Source organism: Nycticebus coucang, chromosome 6 (assembly GCF_027406575.1).
Source record: "Nycticebus coucang isolate mNycCou1 chromosome 6, mNycCou1.pri, whole genome shotgun sequence".
Lineage (NCBI taxonomy): Eukaryota > Metazoa > Chordata > Mammalia > Primates > Lorisidae > Nycticebus > Nycticebus coucang.
Window position 1 is genome coordinate 46,416,479 of NC_069785.1, and position 24,924 is coordinate 46,441,402.

The 24,924-nt window shown below is 42.4% G+C and overlaps 1 protein-coding gene and 1 pseudogene across 2 annotated transcripts in view; one reads left to right on the forward strand and one right to left on the reverse strand.

The window, feature by feature from the left end:
* Window positions 1-2,452: 2,452 nt before the first annotated feature.
* On the reverse strand, window positions 2,453-5,525 carry LOC128587319 (Golgi pH regulator-like; annotated as a pseudogene).
* Window positions 5,526-13,906: 8,381 nt separating this feature from the next.
* The window catches only part of CTDSPL2 (CTD small phosphatase like 2), a 94,869-nt gene continuing 83,851 nt past the window's right edge, over window positions 13,907-24,924 (forward strand). For both annotated transcript variants that reach the window (XM_053593338.1, XM_053593339.1), the window contains exon 1: window positions 13,907-14,872. The gene's annotated coding sequence lies outside the window, so the exon portion shown is untranslated. The remainder of the gene's footprint in view (window positions 14,873-24,924) is intronic.

Below are 24,924 nucleotides of genomic sequence, written 5' to 3' on the forward strand. Positions count from 1 at the left end.
CCTATAGTCTCAGCCACTGGGAAGGCTGAGGCAAAAAGGATCACCTAAGCCCAAGAGATTGAGATTGCTGTGAGGTATGATGATGCCACGGCACTTTACCCAAACCAATAGAAACTCTATTTCAAAAAAAAGGGCTGGGTGTGGTGGCTCACTCCATTAAATCCTAGCACTCTGGAAGGCTGAGGCTGAGGAGTTTGAAACCAACCTGAGCAAGAGTGAGACCCCAGCTCCAGAAATAGCCAGGCAGTTGTGGCAGGTGCCTGTAGTCCCTGCTACTCAAGAGGCTGAAGGAAGAGGATTACTTGAGCCCAAGAGTTTGAGGCTGCTGTAAGCTGTAATGCCATGGCACTCTATCCAGGGTGACAAATGAATGAGACTCTGTCTCAAAAAAAAAAAAAAAAAGACTGTCCACTGTTTAATAAAAAATGTCTACACGTAAACAATAAAGTGTGAAACATAGTTTTAAGAAAATTAGATGGTGGGCGGCGCCTGTGGCTCAGTCGGTAAGGCGCCGGCCCCATATACCGAGGGTGGCGGGTTCAAACCCAGCCCCGGCTGAACTGCAACCAAAAAATAGCTGGGCGTTGTGGCAGGCGCCTGTAGTCCCAGCTACTCGGGAGGCTGAGGCAAGAGAATCGCTTAAGCCCAGGAGTTGGAAGTTGCTGTGAGCCGTGTGATGCCATGGCACTCTACCGAGGGCCATAAAGTGAGACTCTGTCTCTACAAAAAAAAAAGAAAATGAGATGGACTTTGTTACTATTTGTGGCTTAGTGCAAGCTATTATAAAAATGTCCAAAGAATTAAATGAAAATATATAAATGAGTGAACAGATCGGGAATCTTAGTACAGATCTGAAAATTTTAAAAAACCTAATGGAATTCTATAACTGCAAAATATGATAACTTAAATGAAAAATGCATCAGATGAGTTTAGTAGCAGAAAATGAAATTGAAAACATACAAATGGCGCCTGTACCTCAGTGGTTAGGGTGCCAGCCACATGCTCCGGGGTTGTTGGGTTCAAACCTGGCCAGGCCTGCTAAACAAACAAACAACAGCAACAAAAAATAGCAGGCACCTGCAGTCCCAACTACTAGGGAAGCTGAGGCAAGAGAATCGCTTGAGCCCAAGAATTTGAGGTTGCTTCAAGCTATGACACTATGGCACTCTACCAAGGGTGACAAAATGAGACACTTGTCTCAATAAAAAAAAAATATATATATATACACAAATGGAGGCATTGGATAAGTATTTGGAAATACAGGGTTGAAATGCTGAGAGACCCAGAAATGTGGATTTGGGATTCCATTTGTCAAAATTAATGGACAGCCTATAATATGCTACCATCCCATTCCCCACAACAAGATTCCATCATGGTAAAACAATAATCATTCTTCCAACTACATTTTTTCTTTTTCTTTTCTTTTTTTTTTGTTTGAGCGAGAGTCACACTCTGTTCACCCTGGGTAGAGTATCAAGATGTCATAGCTCACAGCAACCTCTAAGTCTCGGGGCTCAAGCAATCTTCTTGCCTCAGCCTTCAAGTAGCTGAAACTACAGGTGCTTGACAGAGCACCTGGCTAGTTTTTCTATTTTTAGTAGAGATGAGGTCTTGCTCTTGCTGAGGCTGGTCTCCAACTCCTGGCCTCAAGCAATCCTCCTGTCTTGGTCTCCCAATATGCTAGATTACAGGCTAGAGCCACCATGCCTGGCCTCAACAGACTACTTTTTAGGGCAGTTTGTTCAAAGTAAAATTGAGCAGAAAATACATAGTTCTCCCTTCACACACACACACACACACACACACACACAGAACCTCACCATCAACATTCTGCACTAATGTAAAACATTACTGTTTATGAACTGAGACATTAAGATCAACCAAAGTTCATAGTTCAGGTGAGGATTTATTGTTTGTGTTACATTCTACGGGTTTGGATAAATGTGTAATGATATGAATCCACCATTATAGTATGATGTTTCACTGTCCTAAAAATCCTTTGTGCTCCACCTATTCCTCTTTCCTTACCCCTAAATCTCTGGTCACAGCTGATGTTTTTACTGTCTCTGTAGTTTTGCCTTTTCTACAATGTCATATAGTTGGAACCATACAGTATATATAGCCTTTTCAGATTGGCTTCTTTCATTTAGTAATACACATTTAATATTCCCCCATATCTTTTCATGACTTCATAGCTCCTGTCTTTTTAGCTGAATAACATCCAATTGTATGAATGTACCACAGTTTATCCATTCACCTACTAAAGGACATTTTGGTTGTTCTAAATTTTGGTAATTGTGAATAAAGCTGCTGTAAATATTGGTGTGCAGGGGTTTTTTTTTTGTTGTTTTGTTTTACAATCTTTGTGCTTTGTCTCCTGTTTTTAATAACAATTTCCACCAAAAAAAAAAAAAAAAAATCTCAAGGGAAAGCCATGACCTTTTCCATGTGAACCTTGACTTAAAACAAAAATCCTATGTGTTTGGCCGAGCTCCCTTTGACACCTCTTGCTCCAAAGTTCCAGTGTATTTTCCCCTACTAGTTTCTTGGCTCTTCTGTCTCCTTTTCCCTGTCCATGAACTACACCAGCCTGAAATCCATGCAGGACGCTCTCTGCCAAGTACTGCCTTGAGTTACCTCTTTTCATGTTCTAGCTGTTACATTCACAGTATCATTTGAGGAAAGAGTATGCTGGAGGGTAAAATATGCTACCATAGCATTATGTAAAAAATATTAGACCTTGGTCCCCTCCTTTTTTTCCCCACCTCATATCCAAGTTCTAACACCACTGGCCTCTAACAGTCTACAATAGGCATGAGTTCAGGGTGCCATATGCTTCTCTGGTGCCTGTTTGTGAACCAAATGGAGGAAAAGTATGCTAGCGAGCACGTTGACCAGGAAGATCACATCAAACTAATGGTGATAGAAGTTGAATTGCAGTTCCCCCAGGACTTAAGTGATTATGGGGCAGTATTCTAGAGGCATACTCATTCGGATCAGCAGCACAGAGATGACAAAGTACATGTCCATTATCTGTGCTAACAGTAGGACAATGACTTGTAAGACTTACTACTGGAGATGGCATAAAAGAACTTGGTATGAGTGATAAATAACCCTCTGATAGATGTGACCATGATTATTCCAACAAGAATGAAAGAAATGTGTTGACAAGGGATCCCATCGCAGGCTGGGCAAGGGATTTGAAGAGAAACTTCTCTGAAGAAGACAGGCGCACGGCCTTCAGACATATGAAAAAATGCTCATCATCTTTAATCATCAGAGAAATGCAAATCAAAACTACTTTGAGATATCATCTAACTCCAATGAGACTAGCCTATATCACAAAATCTCAAGACCAGAGATGTTGGCGTGGATGCGGAGAAAAGGGAACACTTCTGCACTGCTGGTGGGAATGCAAATTAATACATTCCTTTTGGAGGGATATATGGAGAACACTCAGAGATCTAAAAATAGATCTGCCATTCAATCCTGTAATTCCTCTGCTGGGCATATACCCAGAAGACCAAAAATCACAACATAACAAAGATATTTGTACCAGAATGTTTATTGCAGCCCAATTCATAATTGCTAAGTCATGGAAAAAGCCGAAGTGCCCATCGATCCACGAATGGATTAATAAATTGTGGTATATGTATACCATGGAATACTATGCAGCCTTAAAGAAAGATGGAGACTTTACCTCTTTCATGTTTACATGGATGGAGCTGGAACATATTCTTCTTAGTAAAGTATCCCAAGAATGGAAGAAAAAATACCCAATGTACACAGCCCTACTATGAAACTAATTTGGGACTCTCACATGAAAGCTATAACCCAGCTACAACTTAACAATAGGGGGAAGTGGGAAAGGGGGGGTGGGTAGAGGGAGGGGAATCCGTGGGATCACACCTGTGGTGCATATTACAGGGGTATTTGCGAAACTTGGTAAATGTAGAATATAAATGTTTTGGCACAGTAACTGAGATAACGCCGGAAAGGCTATGTTAACCACTGGGATAAAAATGTGTCAAATGGTTTATGAAGTGAGTGTATGATGCCCCATAATCATATCATTGTATACACTTATGATTTAATAAAAAAATTAAAAAAAAAAAAAAAAAAAAGAAATGTGTTGGGACCAAAACTTCACATCAAATTAGATTCCCAGGTAATTCACAGTGATCGCAATGCCTCTTGTGACAGGGTCAGTTTTCCCAGCTCTATCAAAAACAATATATATAAATATATATATATATTTTTTGAGACAGAGTCCCACTATGTCGCCCTCAGTAGAGTGCTGTGGCATCACAGTTCACAGCAACCTCAAATACTTGGGCTTAAGCGATTCTCTTGCCTCAGCCTCCCAAGTAGCTGGGACTACAGGAGCCCACCACAATGCCTGGCTATTTTTGTTGTAGTTGTCATTGTTTTTTTAGCTGGCCCAGGCTGGGTTTGAACCCACCAACTTTGGTGTATGTGGCTGGCGCCATAACCACTATGCCACGGATGCCGAGCTGATCAAAAACGATATTGATGGTTGCCAAAAAAATTTTCCAAACACAGTAAATGGACAAAAAGTAACCCAGAAAATTAAAATATTTTCCCTTGAGGGCGGCGCCTGTGGCTCAGTGAGTAGGGCGCCGGCCCCATATGCCAAGGGTGGCCGGTTCAAACCCAGCCCCGGCCAAACTGCAACCAAAAAATAGCCGGGCGTTGTGGTGGGCGCCTGTAGTCCCAGCTACTCGGGAGGCTGAGGCAGGAGAATCGCCTAAGCCCAGGAGTTGGAGGTTGCTGTGAGCCGTGTGACGCCACAGCACTCTACCGAGGGCAATAAAATGAAACTCTGTATCTACAAAAAAATATATATATTTTTTCCCTTGAAAGTTTTGGAGTGTTCTATTCTCTCCTTGGTAGCATACAGATCAGCTGTTTCAAAAAAAGCCGCTTACTTAGTTCTTCCAAAGCATCCACTTCCTATTAAATAAGATTTTTCACTTCCTAGTGCTGAAGTAGTAATGCTTTTTATCATTCCCCAGAATCCTGATGGTTTGTTATGCACCTTCCCCTTCTGGAACATAATTCTTCATGCCATTGCCATCCTTTTCTTTTTGCTTATGATCAATCATATCCATGGTTTGGAGCAGTTGCCGTTCCAGGGCTAGAATATCTGTATCAGTCACATTGCTGAGGAAGTAGGACATGTAAGTGTATGGACAATTGACAACGCCAAATCCAAAAAGGAGAGCCATGAGAATCACCCTAATCACACCTACTCCACTGATGAACTGTTATATGGATAAGATCCATAATCAGATGTTGCTAACAACAAAATACCAATGTAAAAAGAAAGGCACCAGGATCACTAGAATTATACACACGCTCATCTTCCAGTGAAAATAACGGGAGCTAATGGTCCTTAAACAATTGGCCCATGAAGAAAAGCCACCCAAATCAAAAAAATAGTATCTGGGAGATAATCATGATAATCATCGACTCATGATGCTGGAGTCGATAAGAAAACTCATGGTGACTCAGTACCTGTAGCTCAGAGGGCTGGAGCGCCAGCCACATACACAGGAGCTGGTGGGGTTGAATCCAGCCCAGGCCAAAAAATAACTCGGTATTGGGCGGCACCTGTGGCTCTAAGGGGTAGGCGCTAGCCCCATATGCCGGAGGTGGCAGGTTCAAACCCAGCCCTGGCCAAAAACTGCAAAAATAAAACTCGGTGTCGTGGCGGGCGCCTGTAGTCCCAGCTGCTTGGGAGGCTGCGGCAAGAGAATCACTTGGGCCCAGAGATTGCTGTGAGCTGTGACACGACCGCACTCTACCCAGGGAGAGAGCTTGAGACTCTTATCTCAAAAAAACAAAACAAAACAAAACTCATGGCAAAGTGTAAGGAAAGATTTCCCCCAGGAAAGATTCCCACCACCACCACCACTCCACCAACCCACTGCACACTCAGGATACCTACCCTGGTGTGCAAGTTTTTTTTTCTTTTTTTTTTTTTGTAGAGACAGAGTCTCACTTTATAGCCCTCGGTAGAGTGCCATGGCATCACACAGCTCACAGCAACCTCCAACTCCTGGGCTTCAGCGATTCTCTTGCCTCAGCCTCCCAAGTAGCTGGGACTACAGGCGCCCACCACATCGCCCGGCTATTTTTTGGTTGCAGTTCAGCCGGGGCAGGGTTTGAACCCACCACCCTCGGTATATGGGGCTGGCGCCTTACCGACTGAGCCACAGGCGCCACCCCAAGTTTTCTTTTCTTAAGACAGAGTCTCACTTTATCGCCCTCGGTAGAGTGCTGTGGCATCACAGCTCACAATAACCTCCAACTCCTGGGCTTAAGCAATTCTCTTGCCTCAGCCTCTGGAGTAGCTGGGACTACAGGCACCTGCCAAAATGCCTGGCTATTTTTTGGTTGCAGCTTTGCTGGGACCGGGTTTGAACCCACCACCCTCGGTATATGGGGCCAGCACCCTACCCACTGAGCCACAGGCACTGCCCAGTGTGTAGGTTTTTGTGTGAACATTTTTTTTTTTTTTTGTAGAGACAGAGTCTCACTTTATCACCCTGGGTAGAGTGCCATGGCGTCACACAGCTCACAGCAACCACCAACTCCTGGGCTTAGGCAATTCTCTTGCCTCAGCCTCCTGAGTAGCTGGGACCACAGGCGGCCACCACAACACCCGGCTATTTTTTACTTGCAGTTTGGCCAGGCCTGGGTTGGAACCCGCTACCCTTGGTACATGGGGCCGGTGCCCTACTCACTGAGCAACAGGTGCCGCCCCCAAGGAAAATTTAAAAATTTTTATTTTTATTTTATTTACTTATTTATTTTGAGACAGAGTCTCACTTTATCCCCCTTGGTAGAGTGCTGTGGCGTCACAGCTCACAGCAACCTCCAACTCTTGGGTTTAGGCGATTCTCTTGCCTCAGCTTCCTGAGTAGCTGGGACTACAGGTGCCCACTACAACGCCCAGCTATTTTTTGTTGCAGTTTGGCTGGGGCCAGGTTCCAACCCGCCATCTTCGTATATGGCGCTGCCCTAGCTATTTTTTTTTTTTTTTTGGTCACAATTTGGCCGGGGCAGGGTTTGAACCCTCCACCCTCGGTACATGGGGCTAGTGCCCTAACTGCTGCCCAGAAAATTTTTAAATTTTAGAATCATCACTGAAGAGGTTCAAGAATGAAGCAAGAAGACTACAAAAGTCATTACAGTATTCCAAGTGAAAGATGATGATTCTGGAACTAGGGATGTAGCTGAGATGATAACTGTTTGGATTCAGAATATATTTTGAAAGTTTAATTTACTGTATTTTCCAATCGAACTTTGGTTATGAGAAGGAAAATCGGAGAAGCAAGTCTGAGAGAAAATTAAGAGTTTAGATTTGATTACATGAAGTTTCAAATGACCATTGCTGTTAGTTAAGTGCAATACTGGGTCAAAATGACAGTTTTTATATTTTTGACAATATATAATATTACAATAATTAATATGAATATTACTGCCTTAGTGAGTTGACATAAGAGAGTGTTAAAACATATACATCAGGCGGTGCCTGTGGCTCAGTGAGTAGGGCGCCAGCCCCATATACCGAGAGTGGCAGGTTCAAACCCAGCCCCAGCCAAACTGTAACAACAACAACAACAAAATAGCCGGGTGTATGGCTATTAGCCTGTAGTCCCAGCTACTCGGGAGGCTCAGATAAGAGAATCACCTAGGGGCAGCGCCTGTGGCTCAAGGAGTAGGGTGCCGGTCCCATATGCCGGAGGTGGCGGGTTCAAACCTAGCCCCGGCCAAAAACCAAAAAAAAAAAAAAAAAGAGAATCGCCTAAGCCCAAGAGCTGGAGGTTGCTGTGAGCTGTGACACCACAGCACTCTACCGAGGGGGATAAAGTGAGCCTCTGTCTCTACAAAAAAAAAAAAACATATACATCATAGAATATTAATGTAAGAATTGACTGTGGGCCAGGCAAGGCAGTTCATGCCTGTAATCCTATCACTCTAGGAGCCCGAGGTGGGTAGACTGATTGAGCTCAGGAGTTCCAGATCAATCGGAGCAAAAGCTCTACTAAAAACAGAAAAACTTGGGCAGTCCCCATAGCTCAGTGGGCAGGGTGCCAGCCACATACACCTAGGCTGGTGGGTTCGACCCCAGCTGGGCCGGCTAAAGCAACAATGACAACTGTAACAAGAACAAAAAATAACCAGGCGTTGTGGCAGATGCCTGTAATTCCGGCTACTTGGGAGGCCGAGGCAAGAGAATCGCTTAACCAGTGGTTCTCAATCTTCCTCAGGCCACGACCCTTTAATACAGTTCCTCATGTTGTGGTGACCCCCAACCATAAAATTATTTTTGTTGCTACTTCATGTGCATAGAAATATGAATTTTTCAAAAATATGTATTTTCCGATGGTCTTAGGCAACCCCTGTGAAAGGGTCATTTGACCCCCAAAAAAGTCACGACCCACAGGTGCTTGAGACTCTTGTCTCAAATAAGTAAATAAATAAAAATAGAAAAACTAGTGAGGTATTATGGGTGGCATCTGTAGTACCAGCTACTTGGGAGGCTGAGGCAAGAGAATTGCTTGAGCCCAAGAATCTGAGGTTGCTGTGAGTTATGCTGCCATGGCACTCTACCCAGGATATACAGTGAGACTCTAGCTCAAAAAAAAAAAAGATTGTGAAGTACATATGCTTCTGGTATATATTTATATATTTTACCAGTATATATTTCTGGTAAAAGGTAAAGACTCTGGAATAAGGGACCTACTGAAAAACTCTTGAAGATCTGAGATACTTCTATTACATTAAAACATCCTATACATTAATGAACATCCTATTTCTTTCTTTTTTTTTTTTTAAGAGACAGAGTCTCACTTTGTTGCCCTCCATAGAGTGTCGTGATGTCACAACTCACAGCAACCTCCAGGTCTTGGGCTTAGGCAATTCTCTCGCCTCAGCCTCCCGAGTAGCTGGACTACAGGTGCCCGCCACAATGCCCAGCTATTTTTGTTGTTGTTGTTGCAGTTTGGCGGAGGCCGAGTTCAAACCCACCACCCTTGGTATATGGGGCCAGTGACCTACTCACTGAGCCACAGGTGCCACTCGAACATCCTATTTCATTAGTATTTTCATATAGCAGTAGTTTTGTTTTTTTTTTTTTGAGACAGAGTCTCACTATGTTGTCCTCGGTAGAGTGCTGTAGCATCATAGCTCACAGCTCATAGCAACCTCAACGTCTTGGGCTTAAGCCATTTTCTTGCCTCAGCCTCCTAAGTAGCTGGGACTACAGGTGCCTGCCACAATGCTCGGCTATTTTTTGTTGCAGTTGTCATTGTTTAGCTGGCCCGGGCTGGGTTTAAACCCACCAGCCATGGTATATATGGCTGGTTCTGTAACCACTGTGCTACAGGTGCTAAGTCGCAGTAGTTTTAAATAGTCAAAATTAAAGCATGCAAAAGCCAGGTGCCGCGGTATGCACATGTAGCTACTTGGGAGGCTGAGGTAGCAGGATAGCTTGAGCCCAGGAGTTGGAGTCTAGCCTGTGGAACATAGTGAGATTGCATCTCCTAAAAACAAACAACAAAAAACATGCAAAGACAGCTGCTACCAGTGTTTTGCATTATATTTTTCTTGTGGCAACTGATTGGCATCTAAATATACTTCATAGTATTTAAAAGGTCATATTTTTAGGCGGTAATATATTTTAAAATTTTGGACAAGGCTGTTACTGAAGCTTAATGACATTAACAATTACCATTTAAGGAGCAAGAAAAGCACCTTGCTAAGTGCTTTCATAATCTAATTTAAACTTCTCAAGAAATTCACTTAGATACTGCAGAAAAGAGACTAGTAGAAAGAGACCACAGGCAATAGCTAAGGTGAAAAACAGCAATTATGTGGTGGGCGCCTGTAGTCCCAGCTACTCGGGAGGCTGAGGCAAGAGAATCGCTTAAGCCCAGGAGTTGGAGGTTGCTGTGAGTGTGTGAGGCCACGGCACTCTACTGAGGGCCATAAAGTAAGACTCTGTCTCCACAAAAAAAAAAAAAAAAGAAAGAAAAAAGAAAAACAGCAATTATTCTTTCTGGAAAAAAAATGGTGTTAAAATTTCATTAAATTTTTTTTCTCGGCTTGGCACCCATAGCACAGTGGTTACATCAGCCACCTATACTGAGGGTGGCAGGTTTGAACGTGGCTGGGGCCAGCTAAACAACAACTGCAACAAAAAATAGCTGGGCGTTGTGGCTGGTACCTGTAGTCCCAGCTACTTGGGAGGCTGAGGCAAGAAAATCACTTAAGCCAAGAGTTTGAGGTTGCTATGAGCTGTAACACCAAAAATATTTTTTTAGTAGAGACAGAGTCTCACTCTTGCTCAGGCTGGTCTCCAACTCCTGCCTCAGCTTCCCAGAGTGTTATGATTAGAGGCGTAAGCCACCACTCCCCAACTGGTGTTAAAGTTTATCTTTGAGACAGTCTCACTTTGTCACCCTTGGTGGAGTGCCAGGGCATCACAGCTCACAGCAACCTCAAGCTGTTGGACTCAAGTGATTTCTCTTGCCTCAGCCTCCTCAGTAGCTTGGACTATAGGTGCCCACTACAATTCCTGGCTGTTTTTAGAGACAGGGTCTCGCTCTTGCTGAGGTTGGTCTTGAACTCCTGAGCTCAAGGGATCCATCCTCCCCAGACTTCCCAGAGCGTTAGGATTACAGGTGTGAGCCACTGTGCCTGGCCAGGTGGTGGTGTTAAAATTTTAAATTGTGAAAGGATTTAGGCTTACTACCAGTAACCCTTCTAAACTTAACAACCCTAACAATACCAACATTGCCAAAGGAGGTAGTATAATGATCAGAATGGAGACTTGAGACCTGATTGTATTTCTTTCTTTCTTTCTTTTTTTTTTTGAGACACAGTCTCACTTCCTCACCTGGGATAGAGTGCCCTGGAATCATTATAGAGTCATTATAGTTCACAGCAACCTCAAACTCTTAGGCTCAAGCGATCCTCTTGCCTCAGCCTCCCAAGAAGCTGGGTCTATAGGTGCTAGCCACCAGGCCTGGCTTATTTTTCTATTTTATTTGTTATTTATTATATATTTTTTGAGACAATCTCTCTGTCACCCTGGGTAGAGTGCCATGGCATCATAGTACACTTCAAACTCTTGGGCTTGAGCAATTGTCTTCCTTCAGGCTAGAGTACCTGGGACTACAGGCACCTTCCACAACACCAGGCTCATTTTTATATTTTTAGTAGAGATGATCTTGTTCTTGTTCAGACTGGTCTCAAACACCTGAGCTCAAGCAATTCACTTGCTGCCTCGGCCTATTAGAGTGCTAGGGTGATAAGTGTGAGCCACCTGATTATATTTCTTACTAGCTGATTGTGTCTTTGGATAAGTCATCTGTGTTTTTCTTTCTTCCTTTTCTTTTTTCTTTCTTCTTTTAAAAATTTCAGTGTCTTCAAGGGTGCATATTTGAAAAACACCACCTATTCTACCTACCTCACAAGGTTGTTGGAAGAACCAAAATGCATATAAAAGTACTTTGTAAGTGGCATATTTTAGTCAAGTGTTAGAAGCTGAAGGTTAAAATAATTACTTTTGGGAACATTTTCCCAGAATTTTTTTGTTTGTTTTGAGACAGTCTCACTTTGTTGCCCTGGGTAGAGTGCCGTGGTATCACAGCTCACATCAACCTCCAGCTCTTGGGCTTAGGTGATTCTCTTGTCTCAGCCTCCCGAGTAGCTGAGATTACAGGCGGCTGCCACAATGCCTGGCTATTTTTTTGTTGCAGTTTGGCTGGGGCCAGGTTGGAACCTGCCACCCTCCAAATATGGGGCCGGTGCCCTACTCACTGAGCCACAGGTGCCGCCATTCCCAGAAATATTTTTAACTTTATCTCATTTAAAATAACTTTAGTGGGCGGCGCCTGTGGCTCAGTCGGTAAGGCGCCTGCCCCATATACCGAGGGTGGTGGGTTCAAACCCGGCCCCGGCCAAACTGCAACCAAAAAATAGCCGGGCATTGTGGCGGGCGCCTGTAGTCCCAGCTACTCGGGAGGCTGAGGCAAGAGAATCGCTTAAGCCCAGGAATTGGAGGTTGCTGTGAGCTGTGTGAGGCCACGGCACTCTACTGAGGGCCATAAAGTGAGACTCTGTCTCTACAAAAAAAAAAAAAAAAAATAATAATAATAATAAAATAAAATAAAATAACTTTAGTAATAATGGGGGTAATTATTTAGCCTATTGCTTTCTTTTGTTTTCCATGATACACAATGGATAATCAGTCATTATTCATTGATTTCCATTTAGCTTTTCAGGAACCTATTATTATGGACTATTACTAGTTCTGTGCTGTGTATAAACCAGCTCTCAATAAATTTCACAAAGCATTTTTATACTAGGAAGATTTAGGGTGCAAATCAACTCAGAGTTTGACAGGATATGTAGTATCAAGGTTTTTCAGAATACTCCATACTTTGAAATTGAACCAGATTCACAAAGGCATATTATTTCTGCTCTCAGCCTCTTGTCATCTTTCCCTGTAATCTTCTTTCTCTGGTGCACAGAAATATTTCCCCAATGGCTCAACACAATCTTATTTTTGGACTTTTTTGTTTGTTATTTTCTTTATTAGACACTCTTCCCTTGCAATACCAACTCTTCCTTTGTGTCTCACTTAGATATCATCCGTCTTATGAAAAGCTTCCCAGATCCCCTCACCAGCACCTTCTGTACATCTCCAGTGCTTGTCATTCTGCTCCATGTAGTCACTTTATCATACCACATTTAAACTGTCTTCAATAGACTGCGAACTTGGCTTGGCGCCCATGCACAGTGGTTATGGCACCAGCCACATATACCGAGGTTCGCGAATTGGAACCCGGCCCAGGCTAGCCGAACAATGACAATTGCAACAAAAAATAGCCGGCGCTTGTAGTCCCAGCTACTTGGGAGGCTGAGGCAAGAGAATCACTTAAGCCCAAGAGCTTGAGGTTGCTGTGAGCTGTGACGCCATAGCGCTCTACTGAGGACGACATAGGTAGACTCTGTCTCAGAAAAAAAAAGGACTGTTAACTTTGGGAGACAGTGTCCCTGTCTGCCTTGCTCTCTGTTCTATCTCTGGCATCTAGTATTTTATTCTATGAAATTCTTTTTTTTTTGAGACAGAGCCTCAAGCTGTCCCCCTGGGTAGAGTGCCATGGCATCACAGCTCACAGCAACCTCCAACTCCTGGGCTCAAGCGATTCTCCTGCCTCCGCCTCCTAAGTAGCTGGGACTACAGGCGCCTGCCACAATGCCCGGCTATTTTTTGGTTACAGCCGTCATTGTTGTTTGGCGGGCCGGGCTGGATTTGAAGCCGCCAGCTCAGGTGTATGTGGCTGGCGCCTTAGCTGCTTGAGCCACAGGCGTCGAGCCGAATTTATTTTTTTATTTTTTAAAGACAGTCTCACTCTGTCACCCTGAGTAGAGTATCATGGCATCATAGCTCACAACATTGCTTAAACTCCTGGGCTTGAGCAATCCTCTTGCCTCAGCCTCCCAAGTCGCTGGGACTACAGGCGTGCGCCATTACGGCCCGCTAGTTTTTTCCATTTTTAGAACCGGATCTTGCTCTTGCTGAGGCTGGTCTCCAACTCCTGAGCTCAAGCAATCCACGCACCTTGGCCTCTCAGAGTGTTGGGATTACAGGCATAAGCCACCGAGCCCAGCCTCAATATTTTTTGATCGAATAGTGAGTTTTTGATATTCCATTAGGACTGAAAGTTCTGGATTGACACATTTTCACTTTGTGGAGTTGAGTTTCCTTTGACCTAATCTTACAGATGGCAGCCCATTTGTCTGAAAGATTCAAGTTTTCTTTCTTCCTTTTTTATTGTTGGGTGTTCGTTGAGAGTACAAAAAAATCAGGTTTCACTAATTGCATTAGGTAATTAGGTAAAGTCCTTCAAGATTCAAGTTTTCAATCGGCAGAACTACCGCCGACATTGCGTGGAATCGAAGGGTGTGAAGCTGTATGACTAATCCAAGAACGACTGCTATGCCCTCTAGGCAGTGAACTGGAAAGAGGACCTACAGGAGCCACCAATATCCCAGTAAAGACGAGCAAGATCCGCTTTCTCCCTGAACTGGCCAGTCCTTTACACACTACTTCCTCCAGCGCGCCTAGTCGTTATTAGTCCCGCCCTGTCCCCTTGGCTCCACCCATTTGACTCGCCCACATTACTAAACCCAGCTCCCCGGGTGTGCGACGCATTCCTAAGCCCCGCCTCCGAGGCGAGGGCGCGCTCCCCCTCCCAGCTCGGCCTAAGCAGTTCCGTTAGCAGCGGGAGGAAAAACCGTCCTTCGGGTCCCCGCCTCTCCACTCCTAACGCTTTACTCCCTACTCCCTCTGCGACCACTACACAGCCGGCTACGGAGGCCCCTAAAGTACAAATATCACCCCCCAACCCCTTGCGTATCCTGATAAGTTTTGTCCTTTCTTACTTCGTGCCGTCTTAAGGCCATGTGTTCTGTTTTTGTCAGGAACTCAAACTCGAGAGTTTCTTTGGGCGTAAAGAACTTCAGCGCTCTTCACGGAAGTAAAAGTGTTTTTTTTTGTTGTTGCCTCTGTGGCTGCCCGCATTCCTTCCCTCCCACCTCGCGGAATTGTGGCGGGAGGGGGAGGAGGAAGTCAGGGCGCCTGCGCGGAGAGGCCGCTTTCCATCCGGGTCCCTGTCCGTGCGGTGCAGCAGGTCGGTAGGCGGGAAATGGCGACTGGCTGAAGGAGCTGGTTGTGTTGCTCTTGCGGGCTAAGCGGGAAAGACACCACACATTGCGCAGTCTGGACCATCGCCGGAGCCTGAGGACACTTCTCTGTCGTCACAGTTAGGTAATCCTCTTCGTCCAGACGTTGCCGCTGCTCCCAATCTTAGTCCTCCTCCTCTTCCACGGCCGTCTGCCGGGATCTCCTCCCCTTCTCAACCCGGTCCTCCAGCGGCTCTGGCGCCTTGGTAGGCATGCACTATTGGCGCCTAGTACGTCCACTGTGTGGAGCCGCTCTTCTTTGGACTTTCCCCTGGGAACCAACGGGGCGCTCACTTCCCGCCAGCTTCAGCTCATAGGCTGCGGCCTGCGTTGTGATTTCTGGCGTTAGATTTCACTTTACTACCCACCCCCACTCTGATCTCACGTTCCTAGTCCCCAACCCTGTGGTCTCGCTGGGTAATTAAGTTAGAAGATCAGCTTTTCTAACCTTTTTGGCTTACTGGATGTTTTTGGTAGTCCATTCTTTCCAGTAGGGTGCTTTTAGGGGGGCGTTGCTCTATCTCATTTCTTGTAAACACCTTTTGGAAATCTGGGAGAAGGGATTTCACTAAGTTCTGTTTATATTTTGTACGGTTAAAATGTTGAGTTGACAATGTTACTTTTACAATTCAAGAGTGATAGTAAAGAACAGCCCATGTGGAAGGGCTCTGGTTTCCATAGTGGTCAATGAAGGGTGAATCTGTTTATATCCTTAATGCTTGTTGCTTTCTTTAGGTATTAAGTGCCTGTATGGCAGGTTGGTTACTTTTGCATTCTTGATCAGAGTTTTGTGGTAAATAATTGCATAAGTAAATCGTGTTTATTTACTTCTCACCCTAGTGGTGGCTGCATGCGTGATGTTAAGTACTTTAAAGTACCTTAGGGAAGTCTAAAGAGATACTGCTCGTAAACTTTCCCGAAATCCTTAAATGAAAAGTACTTGGTACATGTTCCTCCGAGGCAGGGATTTATCTTTCTAATGCTAGTAAAACAGTACCAAGATTAGAGTCTGACGTGGTTATGCAAATTAGCGACTTGAAATGATAGATTTATCTGTGTAATTTTCAGATTGCAGATTGCTCTTTATATTCCATCTCCCCGTTCTTTGCCAAGTTGTATTTTTTCCTTCGTGATCCAGCTGTTGCCCTTATAAAAGCGGGGACATGGCAAGTTAAAGCTAGTTTTTTCATCCGTTTTTTAATTTTTTTTAACATGCAGGTCAATTGTTCATAACAAGTAGTGAGGCTGTTGATAATTTTCAGAATTTGTTGAATTTGGGGCTTTTGTAGTTGTCTTTTTCCCACTAATCAAATTAAAATTTTAAGAAGTGGTGCATAACTTGATATTTATAACTCAGAAGCTTTCAGCTTTGTAGTTCCAGCTTAGAAAACTTCACTACTTTTAGTATATTAGGATTAAATTTCAGAAGTAAGCAGGAACACACAAACATCACTGTAGTCCTCCTTTGGTAGACTTTGTCCAAGGTCATAAAGAAAGTCAAGGCAAAATGTAGCTACTATGTGAAGCATTCTTTTAAGATTGTGTTGAACTTTGCACTTCTTTTCTACCACCAATAGAGGTGGGAAGTGGAGACAGAGGTATGCTAACTACTTGCTTAGTTAATTTGTTTAAAAAATGGGGTCTAATGTGCGATTTAAAGGGATCTAAAACAAACTGTTGATCTAGTGTGGGCTTTGTATTTTAATGACCTTTTGAGATATTTTATAGCATTAATGTTTGTGATAAAATTTGGTTTGCAGTTAGCTGAGTGAGCATTGTAGACTGTTTTCAGAATTCTCCCAAATTTGTAGTACGGTCGTCAGTACTGGCACTCTTTAAAATTTTTAAATTTTATTTTTTTTCTTCAGACCTTGCAGGGACGAATCCTGCACTTTTTATACTCTTCTCAATTTGAGTTGAAAGTTTTAAGTGGCATAAAAGTTTTAAGTGGCATAGCCTTTAACCCTGGTAGATGCCAAGCTATATAGAAAATCCAAATAGGATTGCATAGGAATATCAAATAGGATTGGTATGTTTTACAATATTCTATTTTACATAGTGTCCTTGGGCATTTCATTTGAGTTATCAATGTTATTCTTTTTCCACTGTTAGAAGAAATTAAAAATTGGGGACGTTTTATTTTTCCCAAATTCATCTAGCTGATTTCAAGTTGGTGATTTCTGGTTGAGTGTTTTCTTCATGAGATTATTATATAACAGAATCCATTAAGAAACTTGGTCCGGTTGTTCAGAAAAAATGTATTAGACTCTAGATTTGTAAGTATAAAATTGTCAATTCAGTCAAATGGTATTAATTAATCTCAGTGATAGAAGGCTGCTTTGGATTAATAAGATAATAAAGTGGGTTGCCAGAATTTGAAAAAAGTAATATCTGATTATATTTGTGATTTATCAAGTAAGACACATTAAGTCACAAATGCTAAGTGTGTTGCAAGGACTGCATGTATGGTGTGCTCTAGGTAATTTTTCTTGGTAGGTTAAGAAGTAAGTACCTGACCATTTTAACTGGATTGGCCACAGGGGGTTGTTTGCTCTATTTCGAGGATGAGAAGATTTAACAGACATGGAACAATACAATTGCAGCTTTAATTTCTACTTACTTGACATTTGCCATGAGGCATATATCTAAGCCAACCATATATTCACTAGTGGTTATATAACTACATTAATTTTTAATTGAAACCGTATTAAATTCTAATTGGTCCTACTTATAAGTAGGTAGACTAAGCAGTTGACTGTATGGTATAATTTGAGAATTGCCAATGCTTAACTTTACTTATATCTCTCTAGTGTTTTATGAAATTCTTTCTAAAATATCCTATTTGAGATCACAAATTCTCTAGAAATCTTAAACTGTCTTTTATGACAATATTAGCACAGATTAGCTATCAAATAGACTTAATGATACTATACACACATGAGAGTTCAGAGAAAAAGGAACGTAGAAGAGTTAAATTTTTGTGTACTGATTGTGATCAGGAGAGGTGTGGAATATAGGGAAGATGGGCATGGTGAAAGTAGAATAATAGCAAGATGCTCAGGCCTTTTGGGAACCTGGCAGTTAGGAATGGTGAGACTTAGTGTGACCCCAAGAAGAATCCTAAGACATTAAGGACAATTCTTTTTAACGTAAGGTTGCAATAGGTCATTTGACTATAATTATAGACCCCATATTTTATTGTATTCCATGCTTTTGTATTAGATTGAAGAAAAGGGAATATGTAGGCTTTTTTTCTTTTTGAAACAGTATCTTGCTCTGTTGCTCTGGCTAGAGTGCAGTGATGTGACCATACTTCACTGCAACCTCAAACTCCTGGGCTCAAGCCATCTTCCTGACTCAGCCTCCCCAGTAGCTGGGACTACAGATGCTTGCCTTTCCTGTCAAATTTTATTTTTTTGCAGAGACTGGGATCTTGCTATGTTGCTCACACATGTCTCAAACTCATGGCCTCAAAGTGATCCTCCTGCCTTGGCCTCTCAAAATGCTGGGATTATAAGAGTGAGCTGCTGTGCCTGACCACAGTCAGGTTTTCATAATAGCTATATTAATTTTTAAGACATGGAAATATGTTATGCTTTTTTTTTTTTTTTTTTTTTTAAGAAAGAGTTTCACTTTGTCACTGAGCCTGTTTATACTTTTGTTAAAGAAACCTAAAACTAAGGCCAGGCGAGGTGGCTCACACCTGTAATCCTAACACTCTGGGAGACTGAGGTGGGCAGATTACCTGAGCTCAGGAGTTCAAGACCAGCCTAAGCAAGAGCAAGATCCTGTCTCTAAAAAAATAGCCAGGCGTTGCAGCGGGTGCCTGTAGTCCCAGCTACTTGGGAGGCTGAGGCAGGAGGATCACTTGAGGTCAAGAGTTTGAGGTTGCTGTGAGCTTTGACACTATGGCACTACTGAGAGCAACAAAGCAAGACTCTTGTCTGAAAAAAGAAAAAAGAAACCTAAAACTGTGTTCTAATAGAAGGCACTTGAATACTTCAGAAATGATTGGGATTAAGTTTTTTTTTTTTGAGACAGTTTCACTTTGTCATCCTTGGTAGAGTACTGTGGCATCACAGCTCACAGCAACCTCAAACTCTCGGGCTTAAGTGATTCTCTTGCCTCAGCCTCCCAAGTAGCTGGGACTAAAGGTGCCCGCCACAACTCCCTGCTATTTTTTTTGTTGTTGCAGTTGTCATTGTTCATTTTAGCTGGCACAGGCCAGGTTCGAACCCTCCAGCCTCAGTGTATGTGGCTGGCACCCTACCCACTGAGCTACGAGTGCTGTCCTGGGATTAAGATTTAACGATAGCAATTTGTACAGTTTAGGAAGAATATTTTTCTTCCTTTGGGTGAAAACTTACATATTGAGAAATTGTTTAGGAAATAAAAAAAAAACAGAGAAGTTACTAAAAATAAATAAGAGGGTAAATAACTTGCTACTGTAAGTTGACCAATTAATCTTTAAGAATTTTTAAAGTAAGAAAAAAAAGAATTTTTAAAGTATATTTTGGGGCGGCGCCTGTGGCTCAAGGAGCCAGAGGTGGCGGGTTCAAACCCAGCCCTGGCCAAAAATCACAAAAAAAAAAAAAATTTTAAAGTATATTTTATTAGAAGAAGAGTATATTATGTGTTAAGGAAAAATATCCAGGACACATAAATAACTTTTTTATTGAGGAAAACCTAATTATTTGCCTTAATTTTGTTCTGGTATTCTCTAACTATGTATGAGTTGAAAATGATTAACCTGGTTTGGTACTTGTAGCTCAGCGGCTAGGGTGCCAGCCACCTACACTGCAACTGGCAGGTTCGATCGAGTCCGGGCTGCCAAACAATGACAGCTACAACCAAAACATAGCCAGGTGTGGTGGTGGGCGCCTGTAGTCCCAGGGTGACAGCTTGAGACTCTGTCTCAAAAAAAAAAAAAAAAAGATTAACCTTTCACTGACTTTACAAGTACCTGCTTTAGTATATTTTTGTTAAATTAAGATAATTATATAATTCTTTACTGTTGTACAGATAAAAGTTATTTGAAAAATATTTACAATCATATTTTAAACCATCATACATTCCCCCCATTAATATACCTTTTAATTAATTTATTATTATTATTATTATTATTTTGAGACAGAGTCTCACTTTGTTGCCCTTGGTAGAGTGCTGCAGCATCACAGCTCACAGCAACCTCCAGCTCTTGGGCTTAGGTGATTCTCTTGCCTCAGCCTCCCTAGTAGCTGGGATTACAGGTGCCTGCCACAACACCTGGCTATTTTTGTTGTTGTTGTTGTTGCAGTTTGGCTGGGGTCGGGTTTGAACCTGCCACCCTTTGTATATGGGGCCTGCGCCCTACTCACTGAACCAGGCTCCACCCACCTTTTAATTTTTTTAGTAGTAGTAAACAAGAGGACCCTTATGTTAGAGAATTATGATTATACCTAATCTTTGTCTAGAAATTTAAGTAAAAATTGGCTCTTCATGATAACCTTTCTTTTTTTTTTTTGTGGTTTTTGGCCAGGGCTGGGTTTGAACCCGCCACCTCCGGCATATGGGACTGGACGCCACCCCATGATAACCTTTCTTGTTGTCTTTAATCTCCCATATTTTATCTTAATTGTAATGATTAGTTTTTTTTTTTTTTTTTTTTTTTTTTTTTTGTAGAGACAGAGTCTCACTTTATGGCCCTCGGTAGAGTGCCGTGGCCTCACACAGCTCACAGCAACCTCCAACTCCCGGGCTTAAGCGATTCTCTTGCCTCAGCCTCCCGAGTAGCTGGGACTACAGGTGCCCACCACAACACCCGGCTATTTTTTGGTTGCAGTTTGGCCGGGGCTGGGTTTGAACCCGTCACCCTCGGTATATGGGGCCGGCGCCTTACCGACTGAGCCACAGGCGCCACCCTGTAATGATTAGTTTTTCCTTGGAAAGTAGTGATAAAAATAGTGGAAAATTATTTCAGATACTCAATGCAAATTTATTTAGGGCAAAGGCCATAATGTTTTACATTATGAGTTTAAAGTCTTTTTAGTTAATAACTGTTTTTCTTCATTGTCAGCATCTCATTGATTGTTTTCTTACTATCGAATTAATGTGTTTTGATGGTTTCAGATTTCTCCTGGCCTGATAGTCTCATGTAAAATTAATTTACGTTTAATAGAATTTATTTTTAATCAAAAGGGTATAAACAGGTACAGTAATGACATCTCTCCCCTTTCTCAGTTTTTGTGGGAAGTATTTAAATAAAAAGCACTCTTAGGAAAATGCTGTTAAAACCAAGTTCACTTTGTTTTAATCTTTAGAATTTCTTTGTTGATGTATCCAGTGAAAATACGTTGAAATTAACTTGTATGTATGTAGGTAAGCCCAACAAATTAAACAAAATTATGTTGACACATTTTCACAGACAGGATAGTAATATGGTGAGAAATGATAGCCTGGGAATGTCAAGTTTCCTATGAGCTTTTGAGAAAGAGAGTGAACTATGTTATTCAGTCCTTATCAGTTCATAACCTGTATGTATTCTTGCTAAAATAACACTATGTTTTGAAGCTTTTTTTTTTTTTTTTTTTGAGGCAGAGTCTCACTTGGTCACCCTCGGTAAAATGGCATGGCACCTTAACTAACCACAACCTCAAACTCTTGAGCTCAAGTGGTCCTCTTGCCTCGCCTTCCAAGTAGCTGGGACTACAGTTGCCCGCCACAACGCCTGTCTATTTTTTAGAGACAGGCTAGTCTTGAACCCATGAGCTCAGGCAATGCACCGGCCTCAGCCTCCCAAGTGCTGGGATTATAGGCCTGAGCCACCAGGCCCAGCCTCTGTTTTGAAGGTTAGTTGGTATGAATTTTTTTTATATGTGATAGAATTCTGTTTTTACAAGATAAAACAATCTCCAAATTGTACTATTAATGCTTAGGTTAAAAAAATACAAATATCTAAAAAAAAAATACAAATATCTTATTGTCTATAACAAATCTGAGTTTTGCTCTAATATTTCTGCTAAGGACATATAAGATATTTATTTGAGACAGAGTCTCATTCTGTTGCCCTTGATAGAGTGCCATAATGTCGTCATAGCTCACAGCAACCTCAAAGTCTTGAGCTCAAAAGATCCTCTTGCCTCAGCCTCCCGAGTAGCTGGAACTACAGGTACCTACCACAACTCTGGGCTGGTTTTTAGAGACGGAGCTTTGTTCTTGCTCAGGTTGGTCTTGAACTCCTGAGCTCAAGCAATCCACCTGCCTGGGCCTCCCAGAGTGCTAGGATTATAGGAGTGAGGTACCGTGCTCAGCTTAGTATTTTTAGTAATCAACAAATTAAATAAGCTTTTATATTTATTTATTTATTTATTTTTGAGACTGAGTCTCACTCTGTCGCCCTGAGTAGAGTGCCCTGGCATCATGGTTCTTAGCAACCTCAAATTTCCTGAGCTCAAGAGGTCCTCTTGCCTCAGCTTTTCCATTAGCTCAGACTACAGGCGTCCCTCACAACACCTGGCTAATTTTTCTATTTTTAGTAGACATGGGTCTTGTTTTGCTCAGGCTGGTCTCAAACTCTGAGCTCAGGGGGTCCTCCCTCCTTGGCTTCCCAAAGTTTTAGGAGTGAGCCATTACACCCACCCATAAACTGATTTTCTAAAGATGGCATAATTCAGCTGTGGATGGTGGCTCACACCTGTAATCCTAGTACTCTGAGAGGATAAGGTGGGTATATTGCCTGAGCTCAGGAGTTCAAGACCAGCCTAAGCAACAGCAAGACCCTGTTTCTACAAGCCAGGTATGGTGGTGGGTGCCTGTAGTCCAGGTATTCGGGATGCTGAGTCAAGAGTATCACTTGAACCCTAGGGTTTGAGGTTGCTGAGAGCTGTGACATCAAGGCACTTTACCCAAGGTGACAGAGTGAGGCTTGGCTTCAAAAAAATAAAAATCAGTTTGTTTTTAGATAGTGGTTTAGTCCTAATTAATCTAACAACCCATATATTATTTCTCTAGAGAATATTAATTGATACTAGTTTTAGGAAAAACATCCTTTTTGTTGCCATTTTGAAGAGAACTGTAAGGAGGGGGGAAATCCATTATTTAGCAACCTCATTTCTTTAATTTTTGGCATATAATTTTTGGTATATAGGGTAGTTTGCCAGATGTTTTTGATTATCAGTTTATATAGAAGTTTCAAAAGAACATTATAGATAATAGTTAATAAAGCCGAGGAGATCATATATCAAAAACAATAAAGATCCAAAAAGACCCTCTTTTTTTTTTTTTGAGACAGAGCCTCAAGCTGTCGCTCTGGGTAGAGTGCTGTGGCGTCAGAGCTTACAGCAACCTCCAACTCCTGGGCTCAAGAGATTCTCCTACTTCTGCCTCCCAAGTAGCTAGGACTACAGGTGCCCGCCACAACTCCCTGCTATTTTTTGGTTGCAGCCATCATTGTTGTTTGTTGGGCTCAGGCTGGATTTGAACCCGCCAGCTCAGGTGTATGTGGCTGGGGCCTTAGCCGCTTGAGCCACAGGCGCCGAGCCAAGACCACCTGTCTTTATCAAACTTTGTTATGAAGGAGATAAAAAGATTTTTCCTGTCTTAGAGTTGGTGCTTTATATAATGCTCCTCTACTATTCTTCTGCTCTTGATTTTTGAATTTTTTTTTAGGTGTCAGAGAAATCTCTTCCTTTTCTATGGCCATTTATTGAAGGCTTAGGTAAGTACTAGGGAGTAAAAGTGGACTGTTGAATTATCTGAAGGTGTTGGTTTTAGATTAGTTAGGCTAGAAAAATGTCATTTGGTGTCAACTGAGGCAGTGACTTTTAGATTTTTCATGGATATAAGTTAATATAAATTTAGTATTCACATCATTTGTAAAGTATAAACTGACCTGTAGAATTTTAGAGCTGGAAGAGACCAAAGAGGGCACTAGTCCAATAACATTTATGTTTTAATGACTAATCATTCTGATGAGTTAATATACAGTAAATGTCTTAATTAGGGTGCTGCAGGATGAGTTATATATGATAGAAAGGTGAAGACAGCTCTGATTAATGTTTCATCTCCCATTTTTGACAGATTGTTTTAATTGTGTTTAAGGTAAAATTTACATGTAGTGAAATGCACAGAACTGGCATCCAATAACTGCTTTTGAGGAAATGAAATGCTAGAATGATTGCATCTTTTGTTAGTGTCACATAGCTAAATAATGATCTATTCAGAACTGGAACCTGGGTTCCTGCCTCTTGGTCTGGAGGTCATTCCTCCATGAACTCCTTTAGGAGCGTATTCCAGAACATTTTATGCATGTATTATTCTTTGTATAGCCAACTATAATTTCTACATGCCTAAAATTTTATTGGAAACTTTGACTTTCTTGCTTTTAAAGTTTAATTTGTGGTCTTTATTACAATTTTCTTTTTTTTTTTTGTAGAGACAGAGTTTCACTTTATCACCCTTGGTAGCGTGCCGTGGCGTCACACAGCTCACAGTAACCTCCAACTCCTGGGCTTAGGCGATTCTCCTGCCTCAGCCTCCCAAGTAGCTGGGACTACATGTGCCTGCCACAACGCCCAGCTATTTTTTTTTGTTGTTGCAGTTTGGCCGGGGCCGGATTTGAACCCGCCACCCTTGGTATATGGGGCCAGCACCCTGCTCACTGAGCCACAGGCGCCGCCCTACAATTTTCATTATTTATATTTATTATCCACTTTTTCCTTTTTTTTTTTTGAGAGACAGTCTCACTCTGTTGTCCTTGGTAGAGTGCCATGGTGCCACAGCTCACAGCAACCTCAAACTCGTGGGCTCAAGCGATCCTCCTGTCTCAGCCTCCCAAGTAGCTGGGACTATAGGCCCACCACCACCTTACTAGTTTTTCTATTTTTAGTAGAGGCGGGGGTCTCTCACTTGCTCAGACTGTTCTCGAACTCCTGAGCTCAAGCACACTCTGCTTTGGTTTCCCAGAGAGCTAGCATCACAGGTTGAGCCACCAGGCCTGGCCTTTATTTCTTTTTTTTTTTTTTTTTGAGACAGTGTCTCATTCTTTTTTTTTTTTTTGGAGACAGAGCCTCAAGCTGTCACCCTGGGTGGAGTGCTGTGGCATCACAGCTCACAGCAACCTCCAACTCCTGGGCTCAAGCGATTCTCCCGCCTCTGCCT